Source organism: Marmota flaviventris, chromosome 11, assembly GCF_047511675.1.
Source record: "Marmota flaviventris isolate mMarFla1 chromosome 11, mMarFla1.hap1, whole genome shotgun sequence".
Lineage (NCBI taxonomy): Eukaryota > Metazoa > Chordata > Mammalia > Rodentia > Sciuridae > Marmota > Marmota flaviventris.
The window spans coordinates 118,095,184-118,119,082 of record NC_092508.1 but is presented as its reverse complement, the minus strand read 5'-3'; positions in this window follow the sequence as shown (position 1 = coordinate 118,119,082).

The window sequence follows — 23,899 nt, the reverse complement described above, 5'->3', positions numbered from 1 at the left end:
TTATAAGGGCATGAACTCCATTCATGAATGTTCCAACCGCATGCCCTAACCACCTTCCCAAACTCCCACCTCCTCATGGGGGGTCAGGATTTCAACATATGAATTTTGAATGTGCACAAACATTCAGCTTCTCATCCTGGATTTATTGTCAGACTCTCCCTCCAAGGCAACAGACTCAGAAGGTGAGTTTGCCCCCCATTTCTCACTGTGTCCCCCTCTGCTTTCACCTGCCAACATCTCTCGGAGAATTCCTCAGTCCTAGAAATAGATGTTGGCATCATACCTTGGCCTATGGCAGAACCATAGAATTCGTCCTTTGATAGACTTGCCTTGCCTCAATGGAAACACAGGAGAGGGAAGGAGGGAAAAAAATAAGACCTTGTCACATATGTCTCAAAAAGTGCCTGGTAACATTCCTTTAGAAATATTGGTTATTTGGCTAAGGTGTAATTCAATGGTAGAGTGAGTACTGACTATGCACAAGGCCACGAGTTTAATCCCCAGCATATATATATAATTTATTCTGATTATAAAAATAATACATGGGTATGGAAGAAATATATCATAAAATATATAAAATTATTTTTCCTTATTCCCACTCTCCCCTCCAGTGATAAGCATTAGCATCAGTTTCACATCAAACACCCCTCATATACACACATACACATTTCTACTCACCAGAGTAATTTATTAGTGTTTGTACTAAGACAAATAATAGTACATAATTGTACATTTTTTAAGTTAATAATATATTTGTTCACTTATCCCTGTCAAAACATATTTTTAAAATGCCTTTTTAGTTGTAGATGGACACAACACATTTATTGTATTTATTTATGTGGTGCTAAGGATCAAATTCAGTGCCTCAGACATGCTAGGCAAGTGCTCTGCCACTGAGCCACAACCCCAGCCCCCTGTCAAAATATCTTATTTGTATTATTTAGCTTTTTGTTACTGTAACAAAATGCCTGAGAAAAACAATTTAATGGTGGAAGGATTTATTTTGGCTCATGGTTTCAGAGGTTTCAGTCCATGGTTGGCTAGTTTCATTGCTAAGGGCCTGTGGTGAACCAGAACATTATGGTAGACAGGGCATGGTGGAATAAAGATGCTAACCTCATAGCAGTCAGGAAGTAGAGAAAGAGAGTGAAAGGAAGGGGCTGGAGACAAAAATATAGTCCCCAAGGACATACTCCCTTCAACTAGGTCCCTCCTCCTACAATTTCCACCACCTCCCAGTAGTCCATTCAAATTATTAATCTGTTGGTTTGTTAACTCATTAATAGGATTAGGGGCCTTATAATCCAATCATTTCCTAAAAATCCTACCTCTGAATATAGTCACATTGGGGACAAGTCTTCAACACATGAGTCTTTGGGATACACTTCAAATCCCAAATCATAACATCATTCTTTGAAATAGTGGTGTAGTACTTCATTTTTGATAGACAGCATAATTTAGCTAAACAAATGCAGTATTAATAGATAGTAGTTTGTACATTTTGCTTTTTATATCTTTGGACATGTGGTTTTAATTTTTTAAAAGTAGAAATTTCACCTGTTTTTTCTTGAATCGTGAACCCTTCCCAGAGGCTAGCAAAACACAGAAGCTGCCTAAATTTACAGATTGGAAAGTTAGACTTGCTACAAGGTGTTAACTTAGAATAATGAAGCAAAACAGGTTTCTTTGTTTATTTTTGTTTAGAAAGGATGGAATTGAGTATATAGTATTCATGGGTATAGTTTGTGTACAATTTTGTTCCCTAAATAAATGTGTGGGAACAAAAAAATCAATAAAGCACATTAAAAATATTCTTTATTTTTGTCTTCAAAGAAAATAATAATAATCTGCACAAGGGTATTTTAACTGAACACATGAATACACATGCTCCCACACATACTCCAACCTCAGAAATTGCACTGCATAGATTTGAGAAATTTTTATACTCTATTTGTAATAACATTAAGTTTTTTAGTCACTGAACCATTGCATCATCAATTTTCATTTATTTTTATTTTACTTTGAGGTGGACTGGTTCCAAGTTTACTAAGTCACACATTTAAAATAATTAAAAGTTTCATATTGCAGAAGAAAAATATTCTTTCCTCCACCTTGGAGTGTGTCCTTTCTCTACTCATTGATCACCATAATACTGAAAAATAGCAAACCAAAGCAACATTTCATGTCTAACCTTCTTGCTTTAAATAATCAAGTTGCAATTTATGAGCTCTTGTATTTGGGGCCCATACTCTTAGATACTGAAACAAGTAAATGCTTATAAAATTAGATTTAGAAGAGTTTGCATATTTGTAATCTTTAAAAGGAATATTTCATGACAGAACATGCCTAAATACAAATCACTTGCACACCAGTAAACAAGATGAAAGAAGAGAAACGCTTCATACTGCTAAGGGGAAACTCCTCTTATTTGAAAACAGTAGGTGATGCCCACTAGTTTTGATGAGGTCACACTAGCCTGTGGGATTCTCTTCTGCAATCTACTCCTCTCACACCTCTTCACTTCCCATGTCTGCACGTTGAGCTCATAGATTCTCTGCACTCATATTTATTTATCTAATTTCAAGTAAAGGAAACCAGAATTTCCATGCACAAATAATTAAGAGGGTCTGCATCTCATGGGGGAGAGAAACTCAAAGATGGAGTTACTTCACATAAAACTGAGAGAAGATTTATTGTACCAAAGAAAGTCCTTCTTCCACTAAGAACCCAGGGATCTCTTGCTTTTGGAGGACTAAGGCAACTTGGGGGAGAATATACTCTGATTCTATTCCTTCATCCATGGTAACACTGAGGCCCAAGAGATGAGAAAACTTCCCAGTTTTGTGGCCAGTGGATGGCAGAGCAGGAATCTCCAATATCTCCACCTAGTCCTTATATTTATGAATTGCATTCAAAATGATCAATAATTATCATAATTTTGATATTTAGGCATAGAAAATGCTTTTTCCCCCACTGTTAAATATAATTGAGCCCAGAGCAAGCTAAATTACTTCTTTTTCATTTTAGTTTTAAAATGTTTTTATTTAGTTTTAAAATGTTTTTATCAGTACATGATAGATACACATAACAGTGAGGTTGAGTTTTAGATAAGCATCCATGCACGGAATATAATTTGCTCTATTTCAGTCCCTAGTACTCCCCCTTTAGTTCTTTCTTCCTCTCTGTTCCCCTTCCTCTACTCATTGGTCTTCTTTCAATTTATTTATCATTTTAATTGGTGCTTTGCAGATATACATAAAAGTGGAATGCATGTGGTTTGTTCATATATGTATGTAGCAAAATTTGGCCAATTTCATCCCACAGTTCTTCCCTTTTTCCATCCCTCCACCTTCTCCCCAAACCCCCTTCTACTTTATATTTGTATTTAAATGTTACCATTCCTAGTCTTTTAAGAATTTGCTTTAAATGAAGAAATCAAGTGACACATTTGAGAGATATGTAGAGTTGAACACAATTTACTTTTTTTTTTTTACTTTCTCACAGTAGCTTCTCTTGAACTTCTCTCCTAAAATTGTGTTGAGACTGAATGCCCAAGTAGGTTCTCTGCTGTGTGACAATCCGGTCATCTGGATGTAGTACACAATTTCAACAAAGTTGATTAGGAAGTTGATCATAGACTCTCTTTTTAAAAAAATTGAAAAAGATAACCTAAGGAGTATCTATACTAAGTTTGGAGGTAAGGTGGCCGCTCCATCTATAATTACAGATTAGTTTTTGATTATATAGAGGTTTGGAAAGCATGAAGTGATGGAATCAAAGTCTTCCTTTCAAGTTCTATCTTCCCATCAGTACATCTTCCTAGTCTTTCCTTTTACCTGGACAGAAAAATACATGAATACCTTAAAGGCACACTAATTACATCATGCTAAATATGGTGTTAAGGAATTTAATGTTTGTTCACAGCAGAACCAAAGGTTGCTTCTAGAGTGAGTTCCACATAATATGCATAGAAGGCTAGAGCAAATGCTATGGCATAGAGATAGTCTTTGCACATCAAATTGTGCAAAGGTTCAGAGATGAGAAACTGGCCCTTTCAGGGAAGTGTAAGATATTTCATAGGTAAGTAGCACTGTCCAAGAGAACACCCCTTATTAGTACAAATGTTTTTATGTCTGTGCATCTATTACAGTAAATACTTGTCACATGTGGGCATAGAACATATGAAAAGTGGCCAGGAAAACTGACTGAATTTTAATAAGTTTAAATTTTTAAGGTGTGGCTAGTGCATACTATATTGGTCCATGAAGTTCTAGAACATAGACCAGTGGATAACAGTGCAAAGAGGTGAGATTGGAATAAATCAAGATAGGAAATATAGATTTTGTCCTGTAGGGAACAAGGAGTAACTGAAAATGGTTGGTGGCTCAGGGCCCTGTAGTTGAAAAAGACTGAGTTCAGGAACACAGGTGGTGAGATGGCCATGGGATGAGCTCATGCCTGAGATTAAAGGAAATGAGATCAGGATGTATGTGAAATAAACTACCATTTATAAATGGAGGAAGATGGGAAGGGAAGTTTCAGGAAAATATTATCAGATAGATTTAATTTTCTGCACATAGCAAGAGAAATATATATATTGAATGGAGGGAGTGAAAGACAAATAGAATGCTTGGAAAATGTAGAGAGTAGAATTGGTCTGAAATGACATTTTGGTTGCTGACTAATAATAAGCAAAAGGATTGCTGGGTGGTAAGACTGAGGGCACAGCTGGGGATGAAGACTGTGGCCTTGAAATGGCCACAAGCTATAGTTCCAAAATCTATCTAAGTGTGGAACTGAAGAAGGTGTATTACAGCAGGTTCAGGATTGGGTTGTCCCAGGAATTCACTGCAAAAGTTCTTGGTGCAAGGAAATTGAGTAAACTGGTGAGGGAGTACTTTAGATAAACAAAAAATGGGGTCATGGAAGACCTAGGGAAATAAATTAGGTTGAAAAGTAGAAATTGGAGTTGAAGACTTCAGAGGCATAAATGTGAACCCAAGAACCATGGAAAGACCATGGTAATAAATTCATGGCGGAAGTCACTGGAGATGTATCATGCACATGAATGATAAACAGTATAACCAGATGGGAGAAAGAGCAGAAATGTGAGCCTGAATGTCATTAATGAATGAAAGGCACTGTCAGGACTTCAGAAAGGAACATAAAAGAGAAAGAGGAGGTGCCATAGTAAGATTGGCATGAGCATTAAAAGGAGGGTATGTCTAGGTAAAGACTGAGAAATTATGCTAACTCTACTTCCTGTGTTGGGAGCAATACTCTTGGAAGAAGAATTGTGTCCAATACCTAGGGCTGGTTCTGAAGCAGTGTCCTTTGGAATAGAGGCAGACTTCAGTTATGGAGGAAAAGGTGCAGTGACCAAGTTCATGATATCACAGAGCTTCTTTACTAGTTATGGAGGGTTCCAAGGGCCTCAGGGTTATACTGCTGTGAGTGGAGATTTGAAAGGAAGTCATGAGAGAAATGACAGCCTAGAGCCCTCACAATGTCTTTTATACTGTGATGAATTTCCTAGTCTGATGACTAGTTGTTGGTGCTGACTTTGGGGAGGACTTGAAATGGCCCCAAGCTATTGTTTTTTTTTTAGGGAAAAAACAATAGAATTTAGATCTTAGGACTCTATTACCAGTTAGACATGGGGCAAATGGCTCTCACCATATGTGTGGGATGACCTGTTTAGAATTTCACTTTTTCTCTCATCCAGAACATGGTCATATGTTCAGAAGAGGAGAGTATAGTGGACGACATTTGTTAATCTGCTTTTCTGACCATTCTTAGAAGCAGGACAAATTCTCATTAGTTAGGGATGATTCAGGTGTGGCTGTCTACCTGCAGGAGAAGAATAAATCATACTGCCTTACAAGCACCTTTACATTCCAATAATTTTGTGAATCTAAGCTAAATTAGCTCAGATTCCTGAATATTATAAATGTAGTGGACTAACAGTGCAACATTTTTTGAGGATGCAGTGACCTTATTTTATAAACTTAAAGCCAGAATTTGTGGTCCAATAATAGTTGTTTTCTAATTTCTAAGTTGAATAAATAATATAAAATCACATTTGGTTAAACATTGAATGTGCTGCCTTTATAGAAAAGAATAAAATGAATTTAACTTGGGATTGCCCCAGAAAAATCTAAGACATATGACTACTATACTTACAACTGAGAATAATTTATCAGGTGGTTATTTCAGCAACTGTACCTTTTTGATGTAGTTTAACAAATTCTGATCTAGGGCACAGAATGTCCCTGTGAGGTTCCATTGGAGTTATCCAAATCCAAGAAATGAAAGATATAACTCTTATTGAATAATTTAGACTTTTCTTCTCTACTTTAAAACACTCTGGTCTTACATCAGTTTCTTGTTGCACTCAACTGCTTAGAAACACATTATCTTTCTGAAAATGAAGAAGCCATCAAGAATAAATTGGATCTACCTCCAGCACTGTAACTCAAGGAAAATTCTTCTGCAACTGATAAAGAATTCCTAACATGTCTACCCACAGCTGATCCTGTTCCTTTGGGTGCAGTGCGGTCCTGCACATTGGAATGTTATACAAGCATCACCTGGTTAGGCAATAAACATGCTCTCAAGGTCTTCTCAGGAGTATACTGAAACCCAGTAGAAATAATAATATCATCATTTTAAGTTGCCATATTCTTTAAGTTGCCATTCATTCTTTCTAGAAATGTAAACTCTCCGGGATCTTTTGCCTCCTCCATGAAAATTTGATTTTGTAAGAAGACAATCTCACAAGTCAGTTCAGGTTTGTTGCGCACTCTTAAAATAAACAGAACAATCCTAGAAGTCTTGATATTTATTTTAAATTCATGAGGTGAACACTTGTAGGTCAGGAAATCAGGTGAACCTCTTGTCTCTGGTGGCACACCTGAGTCACCTATGATGTATGTCTGAGGTCCCTCCATGCCACAGACATGGGGCCTGGACGTGTAAGAAAAGTAAAGGAATATTAGGTGAATGAGAGAAGAGAATAGAGACCGGAACTAGAAAATGGGTTGGAGAAGGCAAGGCCAGAACCTAGACTAGGGCTTTCTGACAGTAGGGCTATGGGAATAAAAAGTAGTTTCCTGTTACTTCTGAAATCTGAGAAAAAAAGAATGTTTAAATTGTTAATTCTTAAAATCCTGGGAGTTTTATCTGACATTTCCAGATATTAAACATGGAGATTAAAAAGTATGGCTCAGGTATATTGACCATGAGGATATTGTGAGATTTCCAAACTCATCCAACTACCCTATATTATTGTTTCTTAAATCCCTTCTTTCCCATAGAAACACTGGCAAACACTTTGATAATAGATTTTGTCCATACATTTATTTTGTGACCAGTCAATAAAAGAAAGAAAGAAAGAAAGAGCCAATAAGATAAACAACTTGTTCTGTTGCCCAGCTTGGGGGATGAGGGACTAGAAGGCAGAGTAGAAGTGGGCATCTTCCAAGATGAATAATAAGCAGGGGCCTCAGAGGGGCTCCTCCCAGGAATCCAATGAAGAATCCTCGCAGGAGTTTGAGATAGCCATCTTGGTCAGCATATGGCATGGGTCATGGGTCACTGGGTCATGGGGCTCTTTTAATAACTATAGTACTAGGGGCCAGAGTCAGGCAGAGCCTGGTGAAGCCTTCGAAGAGCTTATGGGAGGAGAATGTTCAGTCTTCACCTTGTCAACCTTACAATCTAAATTAGTCCCAATAACATTTAAAACCAGTTACCCCTATTAATGGCTCATCAAATTTGGTCCATGCTCCTCAACAAATTCATAGCTGATTGCCACCATCTGCACTTTCCAAGGGAATTCTATTTCCTGCTCTGAATATTATAAGCTACTAGCAATTCTATTTTCATTCTTCTCCTGGGCCCTAGCTTCATGGCTTTCCCTTCATGGGGACTTCCACATGCACTTCCACCTGCTGTTATGCTTTAACCTGGGCCCAGAGCCATGGAGTTGGCCATCTATGGACTGAGACCTTTGAAACCATGAGCCCCAAGTAAATTTTTCCTCCTCTAAAATTGTTTTTGTTGTTTCTTTTGGTCACAGCAGTGAAAAATCTACTAAAACAGACCTCATCCATAAATTAATACATTTAATGGATTAGTAATTTAAATGGACTTACTGGGAGGTGGTAAAAACTATAGGCAGATGGGGCAGGACTGGAGAAAGTAGGTCACAGGAGGCATAACCTCAGGGACTATGTCTGTCCCTACTCCTTTTCTCTCTCTGTTCCTTGGCTGCTATGAGTCCAGCAGCTTTCCTCTGTCACTGTCTTCTGACATGCACTTTCTCTCCCTTGGAGCCTGCTGACCATAGACTGAACCCTTGAAACCATAAGCCAAAATAAACCTTACATCTTCTAAGTTGTTCCTGTCAGGTATTTTGGTCACACTGATGAAAAGCCAATTGACACACTCAATAAATATTTATTGCATGAGGGAAATTTGGATTAGAATACTCTTTCACCTTCACAAAACATTGGTGACATTGTTTGGTGACATTCTCCATCGAGTCTCCCTCCAAGGCTTGCAGGTTGGCGTTGATGAACTGTCAAATGCTTAGTCATAGATGTCTTTGATTGAATCCCGAAGGGTTTGGCCCTAGTAGAAAAGGAATCTGATGACACATCCTGGAAGATATGGAAGCAACTCATTGTGGACTTAGTGCATCCTTCTGTTTGTTTCTTGTGCTCTGTTTTCACTGAGAGGGTGAAAAAATTACCATTTGACTCAAGCACCAAAGGTTTCTGGATTAAAATGGAATGCAGTGTTCTTTACAGGAGACTCAATTCTACTGCAAGAAGCTGACCCTTCCTCTAAGGCCATAAAGGATAAGCCCAAGGGGCAGGGCTGATGGGGAAGCCTGGGTTGACAAACTAAAGCACTAATCACTCCAACCTTTCCACTGGCATAAGCCTCTCTGAGAGCTCACCTCAGACCTTGCTTCCCTTCTTGTCATTGTAATCCTGAGCAGGTGCCATTTGCCATCCCCTTGTCCAGGTATATTTGCCATGGGTCTTTACTCATGGGTGGGCCTTAGGTCTTTCCTGCTTAACAATAGTCCCTATCCTTCTGTTTAACCTAGACAAGTCTCAGACCTACCAGAATCCTGTTCCCTACAAAACCTAGCCTGGGCCTTCCATGTTCATACATTATCCCTTCCCCAGATGCTGAAGGGACAGTCCATGCTGAGGACCTGCAGGTCCTAGGTAAACCACACCACATAGCTTCTTCATGCCTAACATTTGAGTCCAGCTGAAATTAGGTAAAACTAATAAAGTGGCAGTCACAAATGGAAAAGATGCCATTGGAGGGCAACATTGGCCAAGTCTTTTTTACGTACCAGACTTTACATTTTTCAACTCATGTTTTATCCCTAACAATGAGGTAAGTGCTGTGAGGTATATATGGAAGGACTAGGAACAACATGGACTATGCCCCTCAACTTTCACTCAAGGGGACATGTTGCCCTTGCTGTGGAGAAGGCTCTGAGCTAATTTAGTGGCTTCTCCAGCTATAGAGCCCCCCTGACTCAAGTAAACTCCTTCTCGGGGAGGCCCACCTCCTGTGACTAATCATGGCAGTTGTCCCTCTGTGGAAGTTTTTGTCTTGCCTGAATGGCACTGTGACTTGTCCCTCTGCCCAGTCCTGCTTCCTGCCACTCCCTTCCTTGGGTATTGATTCCCATCCCAAATCCTCTCCCAGCATCTGCACAACCCCACCTGTGACTAAGATGCTGTAGAACAATCTCCAAGGTCTATCTGACTGGACCTAGAGTGGATACCTGACATCACCCAAGCTAGACTAGAAAATCTCCCCTGAGATATGAAATTGTGGTTGAGACTGCTGGTAAGCTCTGAATCTTAAAATGGAAAATCTGAAATGATAATCTAAATATAATTCATATAAAAATTTAATACTAATGCTAATAAAATTCAAGCTAGAAGAATATGACTAGTTCATGATATTTGAATTCAACTTCCCACTCTACCACATGGGCATATGTGTAAAACTAATTAGAGTGTCAAAAATATGTACAGTAATATGGCAAACTACATATGTCAAAATTCTACAACAACAAATCATCTAAAAATATCAGGAGGATTATATATTTTTAAAACTTATATAAATGGAAGTCAAGAAGATCACTGGGGCCAGACATGGTGGCACACACCTGTAATCCCAGTGGCTCAGGAGGCTGAGACAGGAGGATGACAAGTTCAAAACCAACATCAGCAACAGCATGGTGCTAAGCAACTCAGTGAAACCCTGTCCCAAAATAAAATACAAAATAGGACTGGGGATGTGGCTCAGTGGTCCAGTGCCATTGAGTTCAATCCCTGGTACTCACTCCCCAAATGAAGATCACTGGGATCAGGGGCAAAGTCAGAAAACCATCCCAAGGTGTGTAGAGAGACCAAAAAGCTACTGAAACCTCTGGGATTGCCAGAGAGCTTCATTCTTTGTGTTCTCTCAAGAAGAGTTTTAGGAAGAGCTAATATCTAAGAAAAGGAATAAATAAGAAGAAAAACGTTCAGAGACTCAAACAGAGGGAAAGATTGTCTGAGCTTCAATTTTGGGTGGGAGTGAGAAAGTCTCCCCCTATATTTCAAGGTCACCAACAATGACCAGGGAGTTAGGTTTTTAACATGAGCTATTTGTGTGATACATACAATCCCAAGATAAAGGAGTTCTTGTTTGGATATGCCTGTTCTGAATTAATGCCAATTCTTTCTCAAGTAATGCATCCTCTACCTAGGCTTTCACCCTTCTCCCCCCCAAAAAAATTCCCACAATTATAAACCCTCACCAAATAATAACAAAAACCGCATGTGTGCAAAAAAAAAAAAAATCCAGTATAAAGGAAAGAGTAGAAATAACAAACACAGAACTGGACCAACAAAGTATTGGAGGCAATAAATAAAATAACCAAGTTTAATATAAAGTCATGTATCACTGAACAATGGGATACATTCTGAAAAGTGTGCCATTGGGCAGTTTTGTTGTGTGAACCTCATAGAATGCAACTTCACAAAACTATATAGAATAGTCTACTACATATGTAAGCCATTCGGGGTAGCCAGTTGCTCCTAGGCTTCAAACCTGCACAACAGAATACCATTCGGAATACTGCAGGCAACTGTAACACAATAGTAAGTATTTGTGCATTTAAACATATCTTAAGGCAAAAAGGAACAGTAAGGATGCTAGATGATAAGACTTTTTCTGCTCCATTATTATCTTATGGGACCACTATGATCGGAGGTCCCTTGTTATCTGAAGCATTGTTGTGATATATATTACTATAACTAAAGAAACAAAAGAGAAATTTTCAAAGAGTAAAGTAAATTTGGAAAAGAACAAAATTGGGATTCGAGAAATTAAAAAAAAAAGATTTAAATGGAAAATAAATGACCAACTAATAGACATAGCTGAAGTGACAATTAGGAGGAAAGCAGGCTGAGAGAGGGAAATAAAAAAAGAGAGGCGTCAAGTGCCTGAGGAATTCCAAGGACTGATGAAAACACATGGACCTGGTGCATTTTTAAAAAGCCACAATTACAATCACCCTACTGAACCTGTAGAATGCAGAAGAGAAGTAGTTACAACTCAGCAACTCCATTCTTGCACACAAATACTCAGAGAGGAATTTACACAAGAGGAATTTACACAAGTAGTAATTAGATTGAAAGCAGCAACACAAGGACTGGTGGTGATAAGATATTAAAATCTTCAAAGTACTGACAGAAAACATCTGTAAAATAAGAATGGCATTCTTAAAAAAGATTATCTTTAACAAACACAAAAGAAATAGTTTCTTTATGATAAAACTGAGGTAATTTACCACCAAAAAACTCTCACATACGTAATTTCCAAAGTGTTTTTCAAGTAGAAGGAAAAAAAATCTCTAAAAGAATATCTAAGTTGTAAGGAAAAAATTATGTATAAATAAGATGATAAATATCTTACGGAATCTAATCTACAAAGATTTCATGAAATAATGCTTAATTTGGGGGGTTAAAAAAACACTATAGAGCCAAAAGATTTGACAAAATCAGATGTAAGCTAGAAGATGAATTGACAATTATTGGAAATAAAACAATAAACTGATTTAGGAGGTAGGTAAATATATTCCACTAGAAAACTGCAATAGTTGTATGTGTGTGTGTGTAAGTATATATGTATATATATTTATATTATTGAGACAATGAAATATATGCAGGAAAACTTAATAGAACTACAAGAGCCCCTCCCCCAGCACCTGCAAGGTAGGCGGAACTGTGACCACCGACAGAACAGGCCAAGTGGCCCGAGGAGGGGCAGAGCTGCCAACCACACCTGCAAGGTAGGTGGGCCTGCGACCCACCAGCAGAACAGGTGCAGCGGCCTGCTGAGGGGCAGAGCCGCCCCCTCCCCTCGAGCCTGCAAGGTAGGCGGAACTGTGACCACCGACAGAACAGGCCCAGCGGCTAGCGGAGGGGCAGAGCCAACCCCCGCGCCTCTAAGGTAGGCAGACCTGTGACCAACCAGCAGAACAAGCCCAGAAACCCGTGGAGGGGCAGAGCTTCCCCATGCGCCTGCAAGGTAGGCGGACCTGCGACCACCAACAGAACAGGCCAGACCTGCAACCGACAGGCAGAACAGGCCCAGCGGCCTGCAGAGGGGCAGTGCCGCTGCCCACACCAGCAAAGTAGGCAGAACTGCGACCACTGACAGAACAAGCCCAGCGGCCCGCAGAGGGGCAGAGCCGCCGCCCGCGCCTGCAAGGTAGGCAGACCTGCTACTGACCAGCAGAACAGGCCCAGTGGCCTGCCGGCGTGGTAGGCACATTGCCCCAATTGGAGGAGGGGCAGAGCCACTGCCCACGCCTACGAGGGAGACTTTGCAACTATACAAGAGCAATATAAATATAAAGGAGGAAAATTCAATAGCACAACAGTTTCACCAAGCAGAAAGAAACGCGAACAGTATGAAGAGACAAGGAAAGAAAGGACCACAAGCAATGCAGGTCAACTCAACGTTAGAAGAGGTAATATCTGCAGCAGATGGAATGTCAGATAAAGAATTCAGGATATACATGCTTCAAGGAAGCATCAGATATACATCAGATATACATGTCAAGGAAGACATCAGACAGCAAAATCAGACAATGAAACATCACTTCGACAATGAACTACGTAAACAACTCCAAGAAGCAAAAGATCAACTATACAGGGAGATAGAGGTTATAAAAAACAAACAAACAGAAATCCTAGAAATGCAGGTAGCAATAAACCAACTTAAAAACTAAATTGAGAATACTACCAGCAGAGTAGAACACTTAGAAGATAGAACATCAGACAATGAAGACAAAGTATTTCAACTTGGAAAGAACATAGACAGCTCAGCAAGACTGTTAAGAAACCATGAGCAGAACATCCAAGAAATATGGGATAACATAAAGAGACCAAACTTCAGAGTCATTGGGATACAGGAAGGAATAGAGGTTCAAACCAAAGGAATGAGCAATCTATTCAATGAAATAATACGAAAAAAAAACTTCCCAGACTTGAAGAATGAGACAGAATCCCAAATCCTAGAAGCCTACAGGACACCGAATGTGCAAAATCATAAGAGATCCACACCTAGACACATTATAATGAAGATGCCCAACATACAGAATAAGGAGAGAATCTTAAAAGCTACAAGAGAAAGGAAGCAGATTACATTTAGGGGTAAGCCAATCAGGATAACAGCTGATCTTTCAACACAGACACTGAAAGCTAGAAGATCCTGGAATAACATATTTTAAACACTGAAAGAAAAGGGGTTCCAACCAAGAATTGTGTATCCAGCAAAATTAAGCTTCAGGATGGAAGATGAAATTAAAACCTTCCACGATAAACAAAAGTTAAAAGAATTTGCACCTAGAAAACCATCTCTTCAAAACATCCTCGGCAAAACATTACAGGAAGAGGAAATGGAAAATAAGAATGAAAACCAACAGTGGGAGGTAGGACAGTAAAGGGGGGGGGGGAATAATCAAAGAGGAAAACAAACCATGTTTAGTAACATAAATAAACAAATATGGCTGGAAGAACAACCCATATCTCAATAATAACCCTAAATGTTAATGGCTTAAACTCACCAATTAAGAGACACAGGCTAGTAGAATGGATCACAAAACAAGACCCAACAATATGCTGCCTACAGGAGACACATTTGATAGGAAAATACATACATAGGCTGAAGGTGAAAGGTTGGAAAAAATCATATCACTCATATGGACTTCGGAAACAAGCAGGAGTGTCCATACTCATATCAAATAAAATAGATTTCAAGCCAAAGTTAATCAAAAGGGATAAACAAGAACACTACATACTGCTCAAGGGAACCATACACCAACAAGACATAACAATCATAAATATATATGCCCCAAACAATGGTGCAGCTATGTTCATCAAACAAACTCTTCTCAAGTTCAAGAGTCTAATAGACCACCATACAATAATTATGGGAGACTTCAACACACCTCTCTCGCCACTGGACAGATCTTCCAAACAAAAGTTGAATAAGGAAACTATAGAACTCAATAACACAATTAACAACCTAGACTTAATTGACATATATAGAATATACTACCCAACATCAAGCAGTTACACTTTTTTCTCAGCAGCACATGGATCCTTCTCAAAAATAGATCATATATTATGTCACAGGGCAACTCTTAGACAATATAAAGGAGTAGAGATAATACCATGCATCTTATCTGATCATAATGGAATGAAACTGAAAATCAACGATAAAAGAAGGAAGGAAAAATCATGCATCACTTGGAGAATGAACAATAGGTTACTGAATGATCAATGGGTTATAGAAGACATCAAGGAGGAAATTAAAAATTTTTAGAGATAAAGGAAAACACAGACACAACATATCGGAATCTATGGGACACATTGAAAGCAGTTCTAAGAGGAAAATTCATACCTTGGAGTTCATTCCTTAAAAAAAGAAAAAAAAACCAAATAAATGATCTCATACTTCATCTCAAAATCCTAGAAAAAGAAGAGCAAAACAACAGCAAAAGAAGTAGAAGGCAAGAAATAATTAAAATCAGAGTTGAAATTAATGAAATCGAAACAAAAGAAACAATTGATAAAATTGACAAAACTAAAAGTTGGTTCTTTGAAAAAATAAATAAAATCGACAGACCTTTAGCCATGCTAACGAAGAGAAGAAGAGAGAGAACTCAAATTACTAGCATACAGGATGAAAAAGGCAATATCACAACAGACACTTCAGAAATACGGAAGATAATTAGAAATTATTTTGAATCCTTATACTCCAACAAATTAGAAGATAGTGAAGGCATCAATAAATTTCTTAAGTCATATGATCTGCCCAGATTGAGTCAGGAGGATATAGACAACCTAAACAGACCAATATCAATTGAGGAAATAGAAGAAACCATCAAAAGACTACCAACTAAGAAAAGCCCAGGACCGGATGGGTATACAGCAGAGTTTTACAAAACCTTTAAAGAGGAACTAATACCAATACTTTTCAAGCTACTTCAGGAAATAGAAAAAGAGGGAGAACTTCCAAATTCATTCTACGAGGCCAACATCACCCTGATTCCTAAACCAGACAAAGACACTTCAAAGAAAGAAAACTACAGACCAATATCTCTAATGAACCTAGATGCAAAAATCCTCAATAAAATTCTGGCGAATTTGATACAAAAACATATCAAAAAAATTGTGCACCATGATCAGGTAGGATTCATCCCTGGGATGCAAGGCTGGTTCAATATACGGAAATCAATAAATGTTATTCACCACATCAATAGACTTAAAAATAAGAACCATTTGATCATCTTGATAGATGAGGAAAAAGCATTCGACAAAGTACAGCATCCCTTTATGTTCAAAACTCTAGAAAAACTAGGGATAACAGGAACATACCTCAATATCGTAAAAGCAATCTATGCTAAACCTCAGGCTAGCATCATTCTGAATGGAGAAAAACTGAAGTCATTCCCTCTAAAATCTGGAACAAGACAGGGATGCCCTCTCTCTCCACTTCTGTTCAACATAGTTCTCGAAACACTGGCCAGAGCAATTAGACAGATGAAAGAAATTAAAGGCACAAAAATAGGAAAATAAGAACTTAAATTATCACTATTTGTGAATGACATGATTCTATACCTAGCAGACCCAAAAGGGTCTACAAAGAAACTATTAGAGCTAATAAATGAATTCAGCAAAGTGGCAGGATATAAAATCAACACGCATAAATCAAAGGCATTCCTGTATATCAGCAACAAATCCTCTGAAATGGAAATGAGGACAACTACTCCATTCACAATATCTTCAAAAAAAAATAAAATACTTGAGAATCAACCTAACAAAAGAGGTGAAAGACTTATACAATGAAAACTACAAAACCCTAAAGAGAGAAATAGAAGAAGATCTTAGAAGATGGAAAAATATACCCTGTTCATGGATAGGCAGAACTAACATCATCAAAATGGTGATATTACCAAAAGTTCTCTATAGGTTTAATGCAATCCCAATCAAAATCCCAACGGCATTTCTTGTAGAAATAGAGAAAGCAATCATGAAATTCATATGGAAAAATAAAAGACCGAGAATAGCAAAAACAATGCTAAGCAGGAAGTGTGAATCAGGCGGTATAGCGATACCAGACTTCAAACTATACTACAGAGCAATAGTAACAAAAACAGCTTGGTACTGGTACCAAAACAGACGGGTGGACCAATGGTACAGAATAGAGGACACAGAAACCAACCACAAAACTACAACTATCTTATATTTGATAAAGGGGCTAAAAGCATGCGATGGAAGAAGGATAGCATCTTTAAAAAATGGTGCTGGGAAAACTGGAAATCCATATGCAACAAAGTGAAACTGAATCCCTTTCTCTAGCAATGCACAAAAGTTAATTCAAAATGGATCAAGGAGATAGATATCAAATCAGAGACACTGCGTCTGATAGAAGAAAAAGTTGGCTACGATCTACATACTGTGGGGTCGGGCTCCAAATTCCTTAAGAGGATGCCCATAGCCCAAGAGTTAATAACAAGAATAAACAAATGGGACTTACTTAAACTAAAAAGTTTTTTTCTCAGCAAGAGAAAAAATAAGAGAGGTAAATAGAGAGCCTACATCCTGGGAACAAATTTTTACCCCTCACTTCAGATAGAGCCCTAATATCCAGAATATACAAAGAACTCAAAAAATTAAACAATAAGATAAAAAATAACACAATCAACAAATGGGCCAAGGACCTGAACAGACACTTCACAGAGGAGGACATACAATCAATCAACAAGTACATGAAAAAATGCTCACCATCTCTAGCAGTCAGAGAAATGCAAATCAAAACCACCCTAAGATACCATCTCACTCCAGTAAGATTGGCAGCCATTATGAAGTCAAACAACAACAAGTGCTGGCGAGGATGTGGGGAAAAGGGTACACTTGTACACTGCTGGTGGGACTGCAAATTGGTGCAGCCAATTTGGAAAGCAGTATGGAGATTTCTTGGAAAGCTGGGAATGGAGCCACCATTTGACCCAGCTATTCCCCTTCTCAGTCTATTCCCTAAAGACCTAAAAAGAGCATGCTACAGGGACACTGCTACATCGATGTTCATAGCAGCACAATTCACAATAGCTAGACTGTGGAACCAACCTAGATGCCCTTCAATGGATGAATGGATAAAAAAAAATGTGGCATTTATACACAATGGAGTATTACTCTGCATTAAAAAATGACAAAATCGTAGAATTTACAGGGAAATGGATGGCATTAGAGCAGATTATGCTAAGTGAAGCTAGCCAATCCCTAAAAAACAAATGCCAAATGTCTTCTTTGATATAAGGAGAGTAACTAAGAACAGAGTAGGGTCGAAGAGCATGAGAAGATTAACATTAAACTGGGATGAGAGGTGGGAGGGAAAGGGAGAGAGAAGGGAAATTGCATGGAAATGGAAGGAGACCCTCAGGGTTATACAAAATTTCATACAAGAGGAAGTGAGGGGAAAGGGGAAAATAATACAAGGGGGAGAAATGAATGACAGTAGAGGGGGTAGAGAGATAAGAGGGGAGGGGAGGGGAGGGGGGATAGTAGAGGATAGGAAAGGCAGCAGAATACAACAGACACTAGTATGGTAATATGTAAATCAATGGATGTGTAACTGATGTTATTCTGCAATTTGTATATGGGGTAAAAATGGGAGTTCATAACCCACTTGAATCAAAGTGTGAAATATGATATATCAAGAAGTATGTAATGTTTTGAACAGCCAACAATAAAAAAAAATTTAAAAAAGGAAAAAAAAACTACAAGAATAAATTGACATAAAAGAAATATCAACACACCTCTCTTAGGTCAAGAACAATAGCAAAATACAGGAAATTTAAACAAAACATATTGTCAAGTTTTATTTAATGGACAATATAAAATTTGCAAGCTGGTTATGGACTAAGATATGAAGCAAATTTGAACAAATTTCAGGAAGCAACTATTAAGTAAATCACATTTTCTGGCCACACCCACTTAGATATAAACAGTAAAAATGAATCAAGATCTTTCCAGAGTGGTTGCACCACTTTGTAGTCCAGCCAACAATGTATGAGTGTACCCTTTTCCCACACCCTCATCAACATGTATTGTTACTTGTATTCTTGATAATGGCCATTCTGATGAGAGTGAGATGAAATCTCAGTGTAGTTTTAATTTGCAAAAAAATAGATAACCTCTTGAAAATGTTAAAAAAAATGAAGACATTAATATTTTTAATGGAAGAGATACATAACTATAAATATAGCAAAGATTAAAAGGTAATAAGAGAATACTACAATAACATTTTTCCAAAAAAATTTAAAACTTAGATGAAGTGGAAAAATTTCTAGAAAAATATCACATGATAACTGGGCATTAAATAAAGTAACAGTTAAAAATCTTCTCAGGACTAGTTAGTTTTACAGATGAGCTTTACCAAAACTTTTTTTTTCCAATTTAGAATTTCTTTTTTCATTAAATAAATTTTAACTTAAATTAAATTTAGTGTTTTACTGATGCATAAGACTATAAAAGTGTGCAGATTAACAGTGTACTGTGATACACACACACACACACACACACACACACACACACATAGGTAAAACATCTATGAAATTTTGAAGAACAAATCAGTGGTTAGGACTATAGCTCAGCTGTACAGTGTGTGTCCAGCATGCATGAGGCACTGGGTGTAGTTCCCAGCTCTGCCCCTTCCCCCCCACCCTCCTGAAAACAAAAAGAATAGGAGCAAGAGAAGTAGAAGGAGGTGATTCTAATCTTTTAGTAACTCTCCTAGGTACTGGTGAGGAAGGGATTATCCCAAATTTGCAAGGTGACTTTAATCTGGATACTTAAATTAGGTAAAGACAATATTCTACAAAAATACTATCAACTGAGTGTGGTATTCCACACCTGTAATCTCAGTGACTCAGGAGGCTGAAGCAGTAGGATCATAAGTTCAAGGTCAGCCTCAGCCACTTAACAAGGCTATAAGTCATTTGCAATACAAATGACCAAGGGGATTTTATATATGTGCATTTCACTGAACATTAAATGCATATGGTCAATAAAAATAGAAATTCTCAGTCATTAGTATTAAGAAAAATGGAAGTCAAGAACACAATTTGGTATCATTTTATACCAAATAACTGCAAAAATTCAGAAGTCACACAAAATCAACTCTTCCAGTAATGTAAAAGAATCTCTTTTAACTATTGCTGGTAGGAATGCAAGTTGGCAAACCACTTTGGAAGTAATTTGGCATTGTGAAAAATTAAACTCACACTACAACTCAGCAACTCCACTCTTGCACACAAATACTAATCTTGCATACTACAATGTTCATAGCAGTAATATTATGATAGCAAAAGACTTGAGGCAGTCCTGTATTCATTTGGGTCCTCTAGAAAGCAGATGTGGAAATAAAACTAGAAGTGCAAGATTTGGGGGAACAATGCTTATGAAGAATAAAGTGAAGAGGTTTCAGGAACAGACAGGGAAAGAGATCAGACTATAATGCAGGTCTGACAGCTATGGAAGGAGATGGAAAGAGGTAGGAATTGCCTTGGATGCAGTGCTGCTTGCAGAAAATCTCTACTAGGCCAATTGATGACCTTCAGAGGAGACCCGCATTGGACAGGAATAATCTGGCTTGAGTACCCTTGTCTATTCTGGCATTGTTCAGAAGCAGCTCAGGAAGACCAAGCCTCTGTGTGAACACTGCAATGCATCTGATCCTCAGTCACTGGTAGATGTCAGCCAACCACACTTCTTGCAGTACATTCTCTTGAAGGGAGATCTGAATGCTAGAAGGCCTCCATGAACTACCCCAAATCAAATGCTCATTGATAGGAGCCTAGATAAATAAATTCTGAAAGGACCATATTACATACTATAGAACAGTGAAAAAATTATCAGGAATAATTGAGCACAACAATGTGGACAATTTTTTTTTTCAGTGCTGGGGGTTGAACACAGGGCCTTACCACATGTAGGCAAGTGCTTTACCACCTAGTCCCATGTGATGACTTTCAATTATCAGAAATCAAATGAATACAACCAGAAACGTGAAAACTTGTGCTCTATATATGTAAAATGAAGTGAAGTGCATTCTGCTGTCATCAATAACAAATTAGAATAAGTAAATTAAATTAAAATAAGAAAACAAACAAACAAAAATCAAATAGAAAAAAAATGAGTTCCAGAGAACCATCTAGAAAATTTTATGAAGTACAAAAATACAATATGTAAAACAGTGGATGTGTAACTGATGTGATGCTGCAATCTGTATACGGGGTAAAAATGGGAGTTCATAACCCACTTGAATCAAAGTGTGAAATATGATTTGTCAAGAACTATGTAATGTTTTGAACAACCAACAATAAAAATTAAAGAAAAAAAAAGTACAAAAATACACAAAACTAAATTGCCGCAGTCAGGCTGGGCACAAAATCACAAGCCACTCAAGCAGGAACAAATTATATTTTTGAAACTCCCCGTCAATGCCCCGTATGCTCCCGGGAAAAATCCCGACCAACACAAGCAGTGTTCTCCCGGACACTCCAACAGGAAGTCCCTCCTCCGGAATTCCTACCGCACTTCCCCAACCAATGGGAACTCTCCAGGAGTCCCGTAGCAGGCCGAGGTGGACAGCAGGGGTCTAATATCCATATAAATGCAGATCTTAACATAATCATATCATCTCAATGGCTTGCTGGAGTCACCTTACAACCAAAAATTCCATGCATCATACTACTTGGCTATGGCTCTTAGCACTAAATGGTACATCTTTTTGGGCACACACATATATATGATAAAACTACTTTTAAAATTGCAAAGAGAGAGAGAGAGAGAGAGAGAGGGAGTTTAAAACAAAAATCAGAATGGTTTTCACCTTTGGGGATGAAATTGAGTCATATATAATGGAATAATGAAATTTACAGAGGGATGCAGCAGTATTGTTAATATCCTCATTCTTAGATTGGGTGGCAAGTTCACACACATAAGTTACTGATGTACGAAAATAGAATATATAAAAACACTGACAATAAACCATTAATTAATTAAAAGAGGAGATGGCAACAGGCAAGCTTCAAGATAGGTGATTGGGTTAAAGCATCTTATGCTCTTATTTTATTCAAGAGACAGGTAAGGATGTTGACTGATCTTTTAGAGTTTAAATGTAACCATGTTAAAATTTCAAGGACAACTACTTGAAGACTAGAAATAAAAAAAAAATGTATCTTCTGAATCAGTACAGGGGAGAACAATACCAAAAAAAAAAAAAAATCAATTCAGAAGCCCAGAAAGAAGAAGGGTGGAATTCAGGGGGGAAAATGAATAAAAGAGAATAAATAGGCCCTGTATGTGAAGAATCACAATGACTGTCAACAACATAGATCAATAGTCTGTTTCTTTTTTAAAGAATTCATCTATAGACATCTTACAAGGAAAAGTTCATGGAATTTTTCTTCATATGGCTTGTTTATGTTGAACTATCATAATTGTGTCCATTGTCTGTATACTTAACATGCCTAGTACAATAGAAATTCACAGTTGGCTGAGCCAAAAAAAAAATGACACAAGTCAAAATTAATTCTCCTCCAAGGTTCTGGGAGATCTTCAGAGGTATGTTTTTATTTTATTAGTCACTGTCCTGAGGCTATGAGGTATTTTAAGACTGTCTTGGAGTTCCCTAAGAAATCTCTATAGATCTTCTGAAATTCACCACTTGACCAAAACTTGCATAAAGCATTTCAGTAGTAGAGCTTCATGGAGCTTGGCATAGGACTTCAGCCCTGAGATGTCATCCTGGGACATTTTCAGAGGCCTGAATTATTTCTTACAGAGTCTAAGAGCTGAATTTGCTAAAATCTGATTCCATATTTTCCTGTCTATGGTGACATTTACTTATGTCAATTTCATAACGTCAGGAGCAATCTTACATAGACAAGTTGGCTGTCCAAGGCTGCCAACTATTACGGGTATTAAAGTCCTGGGTAACTATTTATAATGGCAAAAAGGAAAATCTATTTTAAATGACCACAAAAAATAGAGTTAAAATAAAATTGTAAAATATAGGAGTTTTTACCTTTGCTTCTTTAAAGAAAACAACGCCATAACAAGGTCTGAAAGAAGAATCATGCTGTGCCCCTTTTCTTCCCTAGGAACTAACATGGTGAGCTCTATGCCTAGGCAGATTTGGAAAACAGAAAACAGTTTCCTTTCTCTCCAAAAATATTATTAGGCAGTCCTCCACTCTAACATTCTCATAATAGGTTACTGCAATTATAATTTTTAGTTATATTTTTATCCACGTAAAACATGCATGACTTTTTTTTTAATATAAATTAAGACATCTAAAAAATAGCATTCTCTCTTGCCCCCATCTCCAAGTTGGGTTTCTCACAGGTAACATCTTCACTTCTTTTTGTTGTTTCTTCTGATTATTACCTCTATAATTTTAAATATGGACTTATATTTCAATTTTAGTCATTGTCTGTTGAGTCTTAGATGTGAAAGAAAGTATTTGGAATTCTGATGAGATCACCCATGCCTTAACATACATCCTCTTTCCTCCATCATCCCAATACACTTGTAATTTTTAATGAATCATTAATCAGTGTTGCAGTTTTGTAACTATGAAAGTTTTACGCAATGTTGAGCAAAATACTGTTATACAATTATGTGTGTGTGTGTGTGTGTGTGTGTGTGTGTGTGTGTGTGTGTATTTGGTGGTGCTGGGGATTGAACCCAGTGCCTTGTGCATGCAAGGCAAGCACTCTACCAACTGAGTTATACCCCCAGCCCTACATTATTTTTTCATATGAGACTTTATGTTTTCCTTGGAGTTGACATTGGCTTCATTTTTATTTGCTAGTTTCTTTTAATGTTTCCATAATGAATTGTTCTCAAACTTTTCCTAAGAACTCTAAAACCTTTTATACTATTTTAATACCACTTTCTACTTGCCAAATATAGCAGATAATCTACTGATTCCAGTTTGTTTTCCTGTAGAGACAGATTTCTTGCACTTTTATGTTGTTGTTCATTTTATTTCATTTTACTTTAATTTTTTTCTTTTTTATTGGTACATTATAATTGTACATAACAGTAAGATTCATTGTTACAAATTTGTACATACACACAATATAACAATATATCATTTTGCAATCTGAATGGCTTGATCTGGCCTATTGCAGAGATGACATCCTGAGATTCCTCTCTGCTTTATTTCTGTATTAGTTCCCCTGATTCTTAGATTTACTGTCTTTGTTTTTCTTATATATTCTTATTTT